Here is a 15,793-nt window from a genome sequence, read left to right as displayed (position 1 = left end):
TTCAAGTCTGGGAAGTTTTCTCGAATTATTTCATTGAATAGATTGCTCATTCCTTTGGTTTGAAACTCTGTTCCTTCCTGTATCCCAATGACTCTTAAATTTGGTCTCTTGATGTTATCCCATATTTCTTGGATGTTCTGCTCATGGTTTCTTAACAGTCTTGCTGAGGTGTCTATGTTCTTTTCAAGTTGAAATACTTTATCTTCATTGTCTGATGTTCTGTCTTCTAAGTGTTCTACTCTGCTGGTAGTATTCTCAATTGAGTTTTTAAGTTGGCTTATTGCTTCCTGCATTTCTAGGATTTCTGTTTGTTTGTTTTTTATAACCTCTATTTCCCTGTACTTGATCTTTTGCTTCTTGGATTTGTTTATGTAATTCATTGTTGAAGTGATCTTTCATTGTCTGATTTTGCTGTCTGATGTCTTCCTTGAGACTCCAGATCATCTGAAGCATGTATATCCTGAATTCTTTATCTGACATTCCATCAGCTGCAGCTATTACCTCTTCTAACGTTGAGTTGACCTGCAATGCTTGTGGTCCTTTCTTTCCTTGTCTCTTCATACTGTTCGCGTTCCTTTCTTCTTGGTGAAACTGTTGTGCTATTGAATTTTCCCCCTATATATTTATATTGGTCTTGTATAGTTGCAAAGTCTCCCTCGCAGGCGCGGGCGGCGGGTCTGCCCCTCCTCCAATTGGGGCAATGTGCCTACCACGCCGGCAGGCCGCTGGGCTTGCTCTGCCAGTCGGTAGCAGGTCCGCCGACCTTGCAGGCGCGGGCGGCGGCTCTGTCCCTCTGCGGGCCACTAGGCTTGTTCTGTCGGTGGTCGCAGTTCTGCCTACTTTGCAGGCGCAGGCAGCGGCACTGCCCCTCTGCAGGCCTCTGGGGCTGTAGTGCCAGTGGGTCGCAGGTCCGCCTACTTTGCAGGCGCGGGAGGGGGGGCGGCTCTACCCTTCCTCAGGCCACTGGGCCTGTTCTGTCTCTCGGTTGCAGGTCTGACCTGTTCTGATGGTGGTCTCAGTTCCGACTACCTTGCAGGCGCAGGGGGGAGTGGGCGGCTCAGCCTCTCAGCAGGCGGCTGCTCCTCTTCTGCCGGTGGGTCGCAGGCCCGCCTACCTTGCAGGAGTGATTGGAAGCTCTGTCCCGCCGCGGGCCACTGGGCCTTTTCTGTCGGTGGTCACCCTTCCCCTACCTGGCAGGCGAGGGGGGTGGGGGGCGGCTCTGCCCCTCAGCAGGCCGCTGGGCCTGCTCTGTGTTTGGTCCCAGTTCCCTCTACTATGCCGGCGCAGGGGGAGGGGGCGGCTCAGCCTCTCAGCAGGCGGCTGCTCCTCTTCTGCCGGTGGGTCGCAGGCCCGCCTACCTTGCAGGAGTGATTGGAGGCTCTGTCCCGCCGCGGGCCACTGGGCCTATAATTGTCTTTATAGAGCTCTTTTACCACCTTGGTTAGACTAATTCTCATTTTTTTTTTTTTAGGCTATTGTGAATGGGATGGTTTTCCTGACTTCCTGGCTGAATTACTGTTGGAGTGTAGGAAACCTATTGATTTATAGATGTGGATCTTTTATCCTGCTACTTTGCTGAATTCTAACAGTCTTCTGTTGGAGTTTTGGAGGTCTTGTATAGAATCATGTCATTGACCAGAGTTGAACTTCTTTTCCTATTTGTATCCCTTTGATTTCCTTCTCTTTAGTGATTGATCTGGCTAATATTTTGAAGACTATATTGAATAGAAGTGGTGAGAATGGACAGCCTTGACTTGTTCCTGATTTTAGAGGAAAAGATTTTAGTTTTTCTCCCTTCAGTACATGTCAGACTTGTGTTTGTCATAGATAGTCTTTATGATGTTGAGGTAAGTTCCTTCTGAATGGGTGCTGGATTTTATCAAAGGCCTTTTAGTTGTTCTTGTGTAGGCAGAATGGTCTATCAAAATGATTATCTGATTCTTGTCCTTAATCCTGAATTATGTTAATTAATTTGCATTTGTTGAACCAATGTTGTACCTCTGGAATGAAAAACTCTCATGGTGTACTATCTTGTTGATGTGCTTTTTTTTAAAATGTGCTTTGCTAATATTAAGGATTTGTGCCTCTATTTTCATTGGGGATATTGTTTTGTAGTTCTCTTTCCTTGATGCATGTTTGTCTGGTTTTGGTGTCAGGGTGATACTGGCTTCATAGAATGTATTTGGGAGTGTTCCTTCCCTTTCAATTTCATGGAATAATTTGAGAAAGACTGGTGTTGATTCTTCAAAGGTCTGGTAGAGCTCGACTGAGTATTCATTTCATCTTGGACTTTTCCCTTTTGGAAGGCTTCAAATTGCTGTTTCAATTTCATTACTCGATATTGGTCTGTTTAGGTTGTCTACATCTTCTAGGTTTTCCAGTTTATTGGAATTCAGATTTTCAAATTAGGTTCTGATAATCCTCTGGATTTCAAAAGGGTCTCTGGTGATATATCCTATTTTTATCTCTAATTTATTTGTGTCTTTTTGGTTAATTTGGCTAAGGGTTTATCAATCTTCTTGAAGAACCAACTTCTGGTTGCATTGATCCTATGCATTGTTTTTCTTAATCCTCATATTCATTAATTTCAGTGCTGATCTTCTTTCCTATCTTCTACTGGTTTTAGGGTTAGTTCTTAAGGACTTGAATTGGAGCATAGCCTATTTGAGAGATAACTTTTAATATAGGTAGGCACTATAAATTTTCCTCTTACAAATGCTTTAATACTACCCCAGAGATTTTGATATGCTGTATCTGTTCTCATTCATGTCTAAGAATTTCTTGATTTCTACATTCATTTCTTAACCATTGTTTAAGAGAATATTGCACAATCTCCATGTTTTTATGTGCTTTCTATTTTTCTTGATGTTAATTTCTAGTCTCAATCTATTGATTTGACAGAATGCTTGGGATTATCTTTTTGTATTTGCTAAGATTTACTTTGTAATCTATAATATGATCTATTTTGGAAAAATTTCCATGAGCTGCTGAGATGATAAGTTAAACTGTGCTGTTTTGGGGTGAAATATTCCGTGGATGTCTATTAGTCCCATTTGATTGATATTACTTAGGTTGAAGAAATCTTTTTTGATTTTGTTTTGATGACCTGTGTATTGTTAAGGGTGTATTGAAATCACCCAGCATAATTGCAGATTGAGCCTATTTGAGATTTAATGTCATGAAGCATTTATGTAATAAGGTGTGCTAACATTTGTGGCATAAATACTTTCTATCATATCTTGTTGGCTTGTTCCCTTTATCAGGATGTAGTGGCCTTCTTTGTGTATTCGGATTAATTTTTGCTTGAAACCTGCTTTTTCAGATGTAAAAGCTATTCCTGCTTGTTTTGGATTGTTTGAAATTTTCCATCCTTATACCTTCTGCCTGTGGATGTCTGTCTATAATATGAGTCTCTTGGAAACAGTATACAGTTGGATCTTGTTTTTTTTTTTTTTAATCCATTCTGCTAATTCATCTTTTAATTAGGGAGTTGACACCATTAGCATGTAGTGTTGGTATGGATATATTTATGACTTTTCTGTCATTTTGATTTTTTTTTACTATATTTTATACTGTCTTGATTCTTGCTTAGTGTATTACTCTTCTATTGATCTTCCTCTTACTCTTCTATTGATCTTCCTATATATGGGAGCTTTAGGATTTGTATTTCTTCTGTATGCAGTTTACCTTTGAGTATTCTTTGTAATGCTGGTTTGGTGACCATGAATTCTTTTAGTTTATTCTTTTCATGCAAAGTTTTTATTTCCCCCTCAAATTTGAAACTGAACTTTGCTGTTTATCATAACCTTGGCTGGTGGTTGTTTTCTTTTAGAGCTTGAAATATCTCATTCCAGACCCTCCTTGACTTTATTATTCCATGAAATTAGGGTCGGAATTAAGAAATTAGAAATGAGGCTTATTGGTTTGCTTCTAAATGTGACCTGATGTTTCTCTTGAAGCTTTTAATAATCTTATTTTCTGTGTCCCCATTTTGATCATTATGTGTCTTGGAAAGCTGCTTATGTGACCCCAAAGTAGACCTATCAAATATGTGGATGTCTATCTCATTTATGAGGTAGGAAAAATTTTCTGTAACTCTCATTGAAAAAGCCTTTACATTGTATCTTCAAATGTTTCTCAAATTTGTCCTTTTGATATTGTCAGAGTCCATGTCTATCTCGTCATACTCTATAATTATTTTTTCTTTATTGCCCTGTGTGTGCCCAAGTTTATATACCCTATCATCAAGGCCTGAAGTTCTATTTCTATGCAATCCAATTTGTTAATGATGCTTTCAAGTGAAAATAAAAATTTTGTCTTTCATTTCTAGGAGTTCTGATTGGCTTCTTTTCACCATTTTTTTAATGAAACTTGTATTTCAGCTCCTGTATTTGTGCTCTCAATTCACTCTTTAGATCTTCACTGAACAATTTAATTATCAGTTTTTTATCTTTCTCTGGGATTTCATCCACATCAACATCAGCGGGATCTTGTGGATAATTGTGAATTTTGGGGGGAGATTTGTTTGCCTGTTTCCTCAAGTTTTCAGAGATCTTGAACTTGTGCATCAATTGAGATGGATTTCCCTTCCTCTTTTATATGTGCCCTTGTGTGTGATTATCTTACTTATTCTGATACTTCTGATTTTGATGTACAAGTAGATGTCAAGGGGTAGAACCTGCGGTCCTTCTGATTGTTCCTCCTTAGGTCCTTGTTTGCAGGTTTTTGTCTCCTGAAGTCAAGTTGGAGTAATGTTAAGGCTTGGGTGGGGCTGGATTATTTGTGGGGTGAGATCATTGTTTCTTGGTTGAGATGTATTTCTCAATTGATGAAGTAGAGATCACAGGATCTCTACTGTGATCTTGAAGCATTCCAGTGACTTTCCAGTTCCCTGTGAGAATCCAGGAATGGTTTTATGTCAGAAACAGTTGTACAGCCTTAAAATAAATGTCCAGTATCTATTATGATATAACACTAGTCACCACCTATACAGGAATGGTGGGGCAGCATTTAACAGACCAACCATAAAAAACCACAAACTAGATCAGACATTAAACAGCAGTGTTCAAGTTGTTCTGATTATTAATATAATAATAGTGCATAGGTAGGAATTACATGGTCTGTATAATTTATTTCATTTTTTAAAAACTATAATTTTCATTTAGTGGGATTACAGTGTCTTGAGTAAGAAAAAATAGGGTAGGAAGGCAAGAAAAAGGTTGAAGGGTTTAAAAAATGAGAGAAGAGACAGATATAGGGAGCAGGTGTCAGCTTTAAAGAAGGAATAAGTTACCTGAAGTGAAGAAAGAGGAGTGTGGTGTCCTTATAAGAATAACGGGGCAGAGTCCTACTTATAGGGAGAGCAGAGAAAGGTCTTTGGTTCAATGTGGTTTGTGTCTTATAAGGAGATCAGGCCAGACCCTTAGTTGAGTGTGACTTGAGTCCTTATGAGAAGATCAAGGCAGACCCTTGATTCCGTGAGGTGTGTGTCCTTATAAGGCAATCAGGGCAGAACCCTCGTTTCGGTGTGGCTTGTGTTCTTACAAGGAGATAAGGGGGGTTCCCTGGTTCAGCACGCCTTGTGTCCTTACAAGGAAAGCAGCACAAGCTTTGATTCACTGAGACTTGCTTTGTCATTTGATTATCTTCCCCGCTGTTTAGTAAATAATTGTAGTGAAATATTTTAATTCTTTACCTCTCATTTTGGGTATGTGCATTTCTTTGTGGTTTCCATGGGGGATCCATTTAACATGAGAAAGAGGTGCTACACTGGCGTGGATCTATAGCTCCATGACTTCAGTACAGATGCAGCTGCTGTACCTCTCGGACGTCTTCCCCTCAGTTACTGATGTTTCCGTGTTACATATGGTATGTATTCAATACCATAGAATAGAGTTGGGATGCTTGGATATGTCATTCTTACACCTTATAGAAAACAAAATAGCACTAGATTTTATAATTGTCATGAATTTGCTTTAGCCAGGGATCTTTCTGTCTTCATCAATATTTGAGTTCCTTTCTAATGTCCTTCAGTGCAACCTAAAGGACTTCACCACACACAGGGCACATCTAGTGAGGCCCCACTCTCTGGGATCTTGTGTATTGGGTGCCATGGTTTGAATGTGTGTGTCCCTCCAAACTCCCTGTTGACAATTCAGCCTCAATGGAACAGTATTGAGAGCTGTTAGTCCAGGAGCCCCAAACCCCAGTGATGGGATGTGTACATAGAGCTTCTCCAGCACATGCAAGGACCTGGTTCATTTCCTGGCACTACACACACACCACGCGCGCGTGCGCACACACGCACGCACACACACCACACACGCGCACACATGCACACACGCACACACGCACACACACACACACACACACACAGTGGGCACAATGATGTATGGCTATGTTTAACTTAGCTTTTCTGTCTCTATGACAAAAACATCCAACAAGAGCAACATGGAGGAGAAGCTTCTCTGGGGCTAATGGTTCCAGAGGTCTCAGTTCCTAGATGGCTGACTCCATTGCTGTGCCCAAGGGGAGGTAGTCTATCATGGAGCAAGGGCCCAGTGGAGGAAGCTGCTCGGTGCAGAGAAGCAAAGCAGAAACCTTGGGTGTAGATATGATGTGGTCTGTCAAAGCCACAAAGATATTACAGATTTTCAGACTCAAAAAGACCATTGAAGTATTCTACAAAACTTAAATTCTACACAAGTATAAGCTATAAGCTTCCACAGCCCACTAAAGCAAAAACCTTGCAGAGTTCTTTCTTACTGTGAAAGTGGGAGGGGATGGGGCTCAGTGGCAAAGCGCTTGGCTAGCATGTGTGAGGCCCTGGGTTCAATCCTCAGCACCACATAAAAATATTTTTTAAAAGAATAAGATATGGCAATTAAGTGATTTTTAAGAAGTAGAAAAGATCCTGGAGGCCCCAAAGATGAACACTGGGGGTTATGTTCAGGTGTGCTTGGGTCATTTCTGGCTCTGAGCTCACAAGGAGCCATTGTATGAGGACAGAGGTGAAGTTCTTGGCCAAAGTAGCCCCAAACTTCCTGTTTCTCTCTGAACCATTGATGATGGCAGCCTTGGACCATGGAAACATGATCCAGCTCTTGCAGGTCATCAGTACCAAAAAGTATATCTACCTTATCATAGAGCATGCAGGTGGGGGACAGCTATGGGATCTCATCCCGGAAACCAATGGCATGTGCGAGGAGGAGTCCCGCAGACTGTTCAGGCAGGTTGCCCGAGCCATGAAGTACTACCCCCTCAGACATCTGGAGCCTGGTGTGGTTCTCTACTCCATGCTCACAGGGAAAGGCCATTTGTGGCCAGCAGCAATATGCAGCTGAAAAAGCAGGCCACCTATGACATTCCCCTGCATGTCTCTGAGGGAGCACAGAGCCTCATCTGTGAGATACTCAAGTGGACCCCATGCAGAACCCACTGTAGATCAGGTAATGGGGTACCCATGGCTGAAAAGCAGGGTGAGGAAGCTTCACCCAGTCCTCCTAGGGAGGCACTCCCCAAACTCCTGGATCCCACGATTATGAACATCATGATCCACATGGGTTACCACCCCTTCAATACCTGGGTGTCCGTGGCAAGTTGCAAATTTGATGTGATGGTGACATACGGAACACTGGAGCACCAGAGAACCCAGGGGGAGGCCTGTGCACTCCAGATGAAGCCCAAGCATGACCCAGGACCTATGATGTCTCCCCGGTCTGCTCTGGGTCTGCCCCAAGAAGTATTCCAATGAGCCTGCCTTGCTCTTGCCCTGTGAGCAGCAGCAGCCTGAGGAGGCCAAGCAGTCCCAGCAGTAGGCTGCTACAAGTGCCAGAGTACCTGCCATCCCTCTCCACTTCCTCCATGAGGACATACCTCCTCCCAGCCTTACCCTGTGCCCAGCTGCTCATCCTCCCAAGGTACCTCGACAGCACAAACCCAAGGCACCAGCGAGGGTTGGAAGAGGCTGAGGAGGAGGATCACCAAATGCATCCATCTGCTACTGGACTTCCGTGGGCCATCCTCCAGAAACTGAGTGGCTCCAGTGCAGATGCCCCCAGCCCAGACTGACAGAACTGATAGACCAAGTTGATGCTGAAATCATGGTGTGGGAATGAGGCTTCTCTGTGCAATTCCAGGCAGGAGCATCTCTGCATCCACCAGGCATCTCCTCTGCCCCCACCTGTGAAGACACATCATAGACACTTTTCCCTGGGACACTTCCCTCTGTCCTGTTCTTTGTCCTTTCTCTCATGCTTTGGGAGAAATTTAGTTTGAATTTTTTTCTCCCCACAAATTGTATTATAAAGTTGATAATTCAAATATATTTTTTTTAAAAAGCAGTTGGGTTGTTTGTTTTGTTTTGACAGAGGCCTCAGGGCAAGTGCCGGAGCCCAGCAGCCATCCTCTCCAAAGCCTAGACCACTGTGCGTCCCTCTACTGCTCACTGCGTATACTCACTCACCTTGAGCCAGGGTAGATAGGAACTCACTTACCTTAAGCCAATGTAGATGGGGACTTGCTCCTTTTGACAGAGTATAGACAGAGATGCTCCCCTTGAGCCAATGTAGACTTGATTCACTTTGAGCTGTTCTCTATGGCCAGAAGGAATACTTTTCCTGGTCTTCAGAATGAAGGGTCCAGGTTACATGTTCTTTGTGCCTGTTTCATCCCTTTGATTCAGACATGCTCTAGGAATTCTTTTTGTCCAATGCTGATGACCTCTTTTATGAGTTCCCAACTTCCTTCCAATGCACTTGGTCTCTGTCCACAGCTGTGTGAGCTGCCTGGGGACAGCTTTCAGATCCTGGGAACATTTTCCTCACCCGCTAGCATGGTACCTGCTCATGGAGGGTGGGGGGCTTTCTGCACTGTGCCCACCAGCCAAGGTGTGCTGGATGCTTTCACCTCGGGACTGCTTGGGGTTTGTTTTCACTGAGACACTGACCCTTCCAACTCTGCCCATTAAAAGGAGGCTTCCTCTATAAACCAGTTTTCCCTAGATTGATTTTGCTTAATTTTTAAAATTTCTTTATCCGCCCTCCAAATGTCTCATTGCCTATGCTCCCTGCTCAGCCCTGTTGGTGGTGGGAAGCTGGTGCATCTCTAAGGTATATGTCTTAGGCTCAAGGTCCCAACTTCCTGTAGCTCTAAAGTTTTAAATTACACTTCCATATTTCAGTGTTTCACACTTTCATTACCCCTCTGAGGAGCAGTATTCATGTTTTATAAGTTTGGTGCTGAGGGACTGCTGAGTGGTGCTGCTGCTCTAATTTGCCAACCTTCGCCTCCCCCTTGCTTTTATTCCTTGAGCTTTAAGGGTCTTGTTAAGCAAGTTGGTGCCTGTGCCAGTATATTGGAGTGCCGAACCTGTTTTCTTCTAGCTGTTGCCAAATTTCTAGTCTAATCCCTAGGTCTTTGACCCATTTTAAGTTGTTTTTCTTTTTTCTTTTATGCAGAGTGATATACAGGGATTTCGTTTTGTGCTTCTGCATATGGATATTTAGTTTTCCCAACACTATTTATTAAAAAAGCTTATCTTTTCCCAACATTTTTTTTTGGTATCTTTGTAGAATATCAGATGACTGTATCTATGGATTTCTCTGGGTCTTCTATTCCACAGGTCTTCATGTCTGTTTTGGTGCCAATACCATGCTGTTTTTGTTGCTACAGCTCATAGCATAATTTGAGGTCAGGTATTATGATACCTCCAGTGTCACTCTTCTTGCTCAGGATTGCTTTGGCCATTTGGGGTCTTTGATTCTTCCAAATGAATTATAAGACTCCCCCCAACCCCTGTAGTTTTTTTTTTGAAGGGAATTGCATTGAATATGTATAGTGAATTTGGTAATATAACCATTTTGACAATATTCTGCCTATCCAAGAATATGGGAGGGGTTTTCCATCTTCTAAGGTCTTCTTCAATTTCTTTCTTTAGTGTTCTATAGTTTTCATCATAGAGGTTTTTCACCTCCTTGGTTAGATTTATTCCCAAGGGATTTTGTTTGTTTTGATATTACTGTGGATAGGATAAAATTCCTGATTTCTTAGCATATTAGAGTACGGGAAAATGATTTATGTATGTTGATCTTTTATCCAGCTACTTTACTGAATTTTTCAACTTTCAAAGTCTTCTGGTGGGATTTTGGGGGTCTTCTACATATAGAATATGTCATTAGCACACAGAGACAATTTGACTTTTCTAGTTGTAGCCCTTTAATTTTTTTAATTTTAAATTTTCTGAGTTTCAAGAACCACATTGAACAGAAGTGGTGAGAGTAGACATCTTTGTCTTTTTTCTGATTTTTTTTTTTTTCTTAAGGGGGAATGCTTTCAATGTTTCTCCATTCAGTATGTATTGACTTTAACTTGGTCATATATAGCCTTTAAATGTTGAGGTAAGATCCTTCTATGCCTAGTTTCTCCAGCATTTTTAACATTAATGGGTGCTGGATTTTGTTGAATCATTGTTCTCCATCTACTGAGGTGATCGTGTGATTCTTGTCCTTAACTGTTTGATTTTGCATCCCTGGAGTAAAACCCACTTGATCATGGAATAGTATTTTCTTAATGTGTTTTTAATGCCAACATTTTATCAAGGATTTTTGTATCTATGTTCATCAGATATTGGTCTGTAGTTTTCTTTCTTTGATGTGTCTTTTTCTGGTTTTGGTATCCGGGATATACTGGCTTCATAGAATGAATTTGGCAGTGTACCTTCCCTTTCTACTATATGGAATAATTTGGGGAAGATTGCCATTAGTTGTTCTTTAATAGTCTGATAGAACTTGGCTGAGAAGCCATATGGCCCTGAGCTCTCCTTTATTGGAAGGTTTTTAATTGCTACTTCAGTATGCTTTCTTGACATAGGTCTTATAGTTTTCTATGTTCTTCTATATGGGTAGGTCATATGTGTCTAAAATTTTCTAACATCTTATAGATTTTCCAGTTTATCTATAAATTTTCAAAATAGTTTCTAATGATCTTCTGGATTTCAGAAATATCTAATATCTCCTTTTTCATCTCTGATTTTCTTGGTTTGGGTCTTTCTTTTGGTTAGTTGGCTAAAGGTTTATCAATCTCATTTATCTTTTCAAAGAACAAACTGCATAGCATTGATCCTTTGTATTTTTTATTTTCAACATTTCATCTTTGATCTTAATTATTTTCTGTCTTCTGATTTGGAATTTTTTTTAGGACCTTCCTTTTCTAGTGATGTAACATTATTTATTTGCAATATTTTAGTTTTAATGGGGGGCAGTCAATGCTATAAACTTTCCTCTTAGAACTGCTTTCAAACCATCTCGGAGATTTTGATATGTTGTATTTCGATTTTTAATTGCTTCTAAGAATTTTCAGTTTCTCTCCTGATTTTTTCTATAACTGATTCCTCAATTCACATTCAAAAGTGTATTATTTCATTCCAGGTGTTAAAATGATTTGTTTTTATCTTTTGTAATTTCATTCCACTATGATGTGTTAGGATGCAAGGAATTCTCTATATTTTCTGTATCTGATAAGACTTGTGTCCTAAAATATGATCTATTTTAAAGCAAGTTCTGTGTACCACTGAGAATAAAGTAAATTCAGTTGTGAATGGCAGAAATATTGTAGAGACATCTGTTAGGTCCATTTGATTAATAGTTTTAGTTTAGAAGAGTCTTCAGTTTGTGTCTGAATGACCTAATGATGAGAGAAGGGTGTTGAAACACCCAGTATTATTATGTCTGGTTTATTTGATTCTTTATATTGAGAAAGATTTGTATTATGTATGTAGATGCACTGACACTTGAGGCCTAAATCTTTACAATCATTATATCTTGTTGGATGATTAACCATTATGAAGTGACCTTTGTCTCTTCTGATTAATTTTGACTTGAAATTGACATTGTCAGGTACAAAAGTAACTATTCCTGCTTCTTTCCATTTCCATTTGAGTGGTTTCTTTTCCCAGCCTTTCATCTTCAGCCTGTGGATGTCTTTGCCTGTGAGTCTCTTGTAAACAAAGTATGGGTGGGGCTTGTTTTTTACTATTCTGTCAATCTCTTTTGATTGAAGATTTAGACCACTTACCTTCAGTGTTACAATGGAGACGATTTTTATTTCCTGTGATTTTTATTTCTAATGCTCACTTTAGACTTGATTCTCCTTTAATTGACTGTTATAATAAGATTCATCCCTATACTGGCTCTGATTTTTACTTTTAATCTGTATGAAATATTATGCTTTGTAGTATAGGCTTAGTGATTATTAATTTTAGTTTCTGCTAATCATAGAAAGTTTTTTATTTCATCTTCAATTTTGAAGTATAGTTTTGCCAGATATAGTGATCTTGGTTGGCACCCATTTTCTTTCAAGGCTTGTTATATATTCTAAGCCCTCCTGACTTTTGAAGTCTGGGCTGAGAAATCAGTTTAAATCCTAATTGGCCTTGTGCTACATGCCTGTAATCCCAGTGACTCAGGAGGCTGAAGGAGGATCACAAATTTGAGGCCAGCCTCAGCAAATTAGCAAGGACCTGTCTCAAAAAAAAAAAAAAGACTGGGGATGTAGCTCAATGGCAGAGCACCCTGGTTTCAATCCCCAGTACCAAAAAAAAAAAAAAAAAAAAAAAATCATATACATACACACACACACACACACAAAAATAGACTTTGTCTTCAAAACCTGAGAATCTAATTAATTGGTGATGCTTGGACTGAATTTTTTACTTATTGAATCTTTAATTCCAAGGATTTCTGTTTGGTTCTTTTTCAGAATCTTGGTGTCTTTATTGAAATGATCTTTCACTTCCTGTATTTTTTTCTTTTTCTTTTTTTTGGTACCAGGAATTGAACTCGGGGGCACTTAACCACTGAGCCATAACCCTAGCTCTTTTTTGTATTTTATTTAGAGACAGGGTCTCCCTGAATTGCTTTGGTCCTAGCTATCTGAGGCTGGCTTTGAACTCACGATCCTCCTGCCACAGCCTCCTGAGCCGCTGGGATTATAGGCATGCACCACCACATCCGGCTCACTTTCTGTATTTTCTAAGTTCACTCCTTATATCTTCTTTTACCTCACTTAACATTTTAACTCTGAGCTTTCTAAATTCTTTCTCCAACCTTCGCTCTACTGTGGTGTCATTGGGATCAGTTGTTTAGTGTCATGGGCTGGTTTGTTTCCTTCTTTTTTCATATTGTTTGTATTTCTGCTTGTCTACTAGGATGATTCTGTCTTCTACTCTTACGCAAGGGACTATTTAGTGAGCTTCTTTTTCTTAAGTGCCCAAGTTGGGTAAATATGCAGGTATTGATGCTCCCACTTCTCTACTGTTCCCAGTATCAGCACCATTTCGAGAGAAGATACTAAGCCCTATTAATTGCAATCACTTCAAAGTCATGGACTAATAAAACTTGGGGCAAGGGATCCATTGAAAATGTTCACCACTGTTTCTCTAATCTGGGTATATACTTTCAGTAATATTCTGGAAGAGACTGAGAAATTAGGTATTATAATAAAATTAGGTATTATAAGAAAATTACTATTCCATTACATAGGGGCTGGAAAGAGGAGGAGGGAAAATTGGGAAAAAGAAAAAAGAGGACAGGATAGAATAATACAAACCAAGGTTAAATAAACGTAGATGGTGGGGAGGGCTTGAGACGAGCAGATAATGCAAGAGGATAAAGGAGGAGTAAGAAGAGCAAGTGTATACCTAAGCTAGAAAAATGTTGATAGAATGATTTCAATCAAGTGGGTTGAGGGTACAATACCAAACAATAGAACTTCTATCAATTCAAAATGAAAAGCAATATATGTAAGATCAAAATTGACTTTAGAGCTATTTATAAATTTCTCTAAAGTGGAGAAATTTATTGTTTCTTCCTGGTTTGGATTTTATCAGGATTGGGGACCTTTAGAAGATGTCCACCACTCTTCAGCTTTACCTCTAAATTTCCCTGGGTGTGGAGGTGGTGATTATACCAGCTCATCTTTGATGCAACTCTAGGAGGCCTACCTCTGATCTTTGGTGTATCCAGATAAGTATGGCTTTGTTGGGTCAGAGCAGATGGCTCCTAATTGTGTGACTTAGTGGCCTGGTTATTCCTGGTTAGGTGATGTAGTCTTATGTGTCTTCAGGAAGAAAGAACTCTATGTACCCAGTGCTGTCCAATCCAGTGTGGGCTACCCCATACATATTTTGGAGAATGCAGGGTGTGACCATCTATGGTAGAGATACTGTAGTCTGTTTGTGGCCCTGGTGGTTCTTGGGGTGGGGTGCAGCCTTGTCACCCTCTCTGGAGTGCACAGATCACAGGCCAGTGGGCTTATATCTGGGCATACTGCATGGTAGCTGGTGTCCGTGGGGTGCTGCTCTGTAAGCCCCTTTGGCATATGCATGACATTTTCTGCTGGCTACTTGGGGTTATCCTCAGGGATTGCCTTCTGTAGGCCCATGTATCTGAATGAGAATTGGTAAACTGGCAACTCGGGGACTAGCAGTTGTGACTCCTCCTAGAGATGCTGGGGCACAGGAGCTGCTTCCCTGGTTAATATGGATTTCTTGGTGGCCAGTTCTTGGTGGCCCAGGCCTGAGCTTGTGTGCTTGAAAGATGCTGTACTGCATTTGCTGGTTCTTTCTGTTGGGTGGGGCACAGGATTCGAGCTCAGGGCTGTCACTGAGTGCTGTGGGACACCAGTACAGTCTAAGGTAGAGGTACTGTAGTCTGTTTGTGGCTCTGGGTGGTCCTTGGGTAGGGATGCAGCATTGCCCCCCACTCCCCTCCACAGGTCCTCTTTTAAAGTGGCATAGAGCATGGTGGCTGTCTGCAAGTGTGGGAACTGTGATTGTGGGCTTTCTCTGGGTGATCTGTGGGGCACAAGCCCCCACCCTGGTTGGCATAGATCACGGGTACTGTCCTGTGACTAGGATAAAGCTGGCTTTCCTGCATCTGCTCTTACTCTTACTGAGTTAGGGTGCCAGCGCCCCTTCACTGGGACTTCTTTGGAGCAGTCGGAGCCCTTGATGGCTCTCTGCACTGAGGGTTCCTGGATGCAGGCTGTCTGGGAGCCCTCTGTGGCACAGCAACCTCCACCCTGGCTGGTGCAGCTCACCAGGGTTTTACCCATCACTGTGATGGGGGTGTGATGTCAGTTGGCCCCTCTTTGCCAGAGACTGGGGAGTGCCGGGTTGCGGTTAGCACACCATGGGGGTAATTAGCTCCGGGGTCAGCTCCACCCCATTCCCTGGTCCATGTGAGGGGTAGGAGTGTCAGTAACTTTCAGCTAGCAGCATCCTTCTACAATTCCTTTTAGATGGATTACTAAAAGAACCTGTTTCCGAGTCATTCCCTCTGGTTTTATTTCTATCTGAAGGTGGAAGAAGCTGTGCTGATCTAATTTGTTTAATTTGTGGACCTACAAAAATGGCTGCCTGCCTGGCGTAGCTCCCAGTCCTCCGCTGGACCAGACAGTGTGCTTCCTTCTCTGTCTTTGCTGCTCTTGCCCCATTTGAACTTGGTCTGCTTTTCTTTCCAGCCATTGTTGTAACTTATGGTCTTTTCCTCTCCTTGTTTCTCTTTGTTACTCCGCCCCTGACAGCCCCTCCCTGGTAAGGGTTTGGGGTCAAGGAATCCTGTTCTTATTTTCTGGTAATCAAGCTCCACGTTCCTCTGTGTCTGACTGTCCACTATTGAGTTTTAGAGTGCTGCTCCTCTGGTCAGCAGTTCTTTCACCGCTTCCTTGAGGGGTTGCTGCCTGGATTTGCTCTGCCATCGTTTGGGGGATTTTGTGCAGTGCTGGGGGGAATTGA

The sequence above is a fragment of the Marmota flaviventris genome, chromosome 19, assembly GCF_047511675.1.
Source record: "Marmota flaviventris isolate mMarFla1 chromosome 19, mMarFla1.hap1, whole genome shotgun sequence".
In the NCBI taxonomy this organism is placed as follows: Eukaryota; Metazoa; Chordata; class Mammalia; order Rodentia; family Sciuridae; genus Marmota; species Marmota flaviventris.
The sequence above is the reverse complement of the archived record's forward strand: the minus strand, read 5'-3'. Positions refer to the sequence as shown.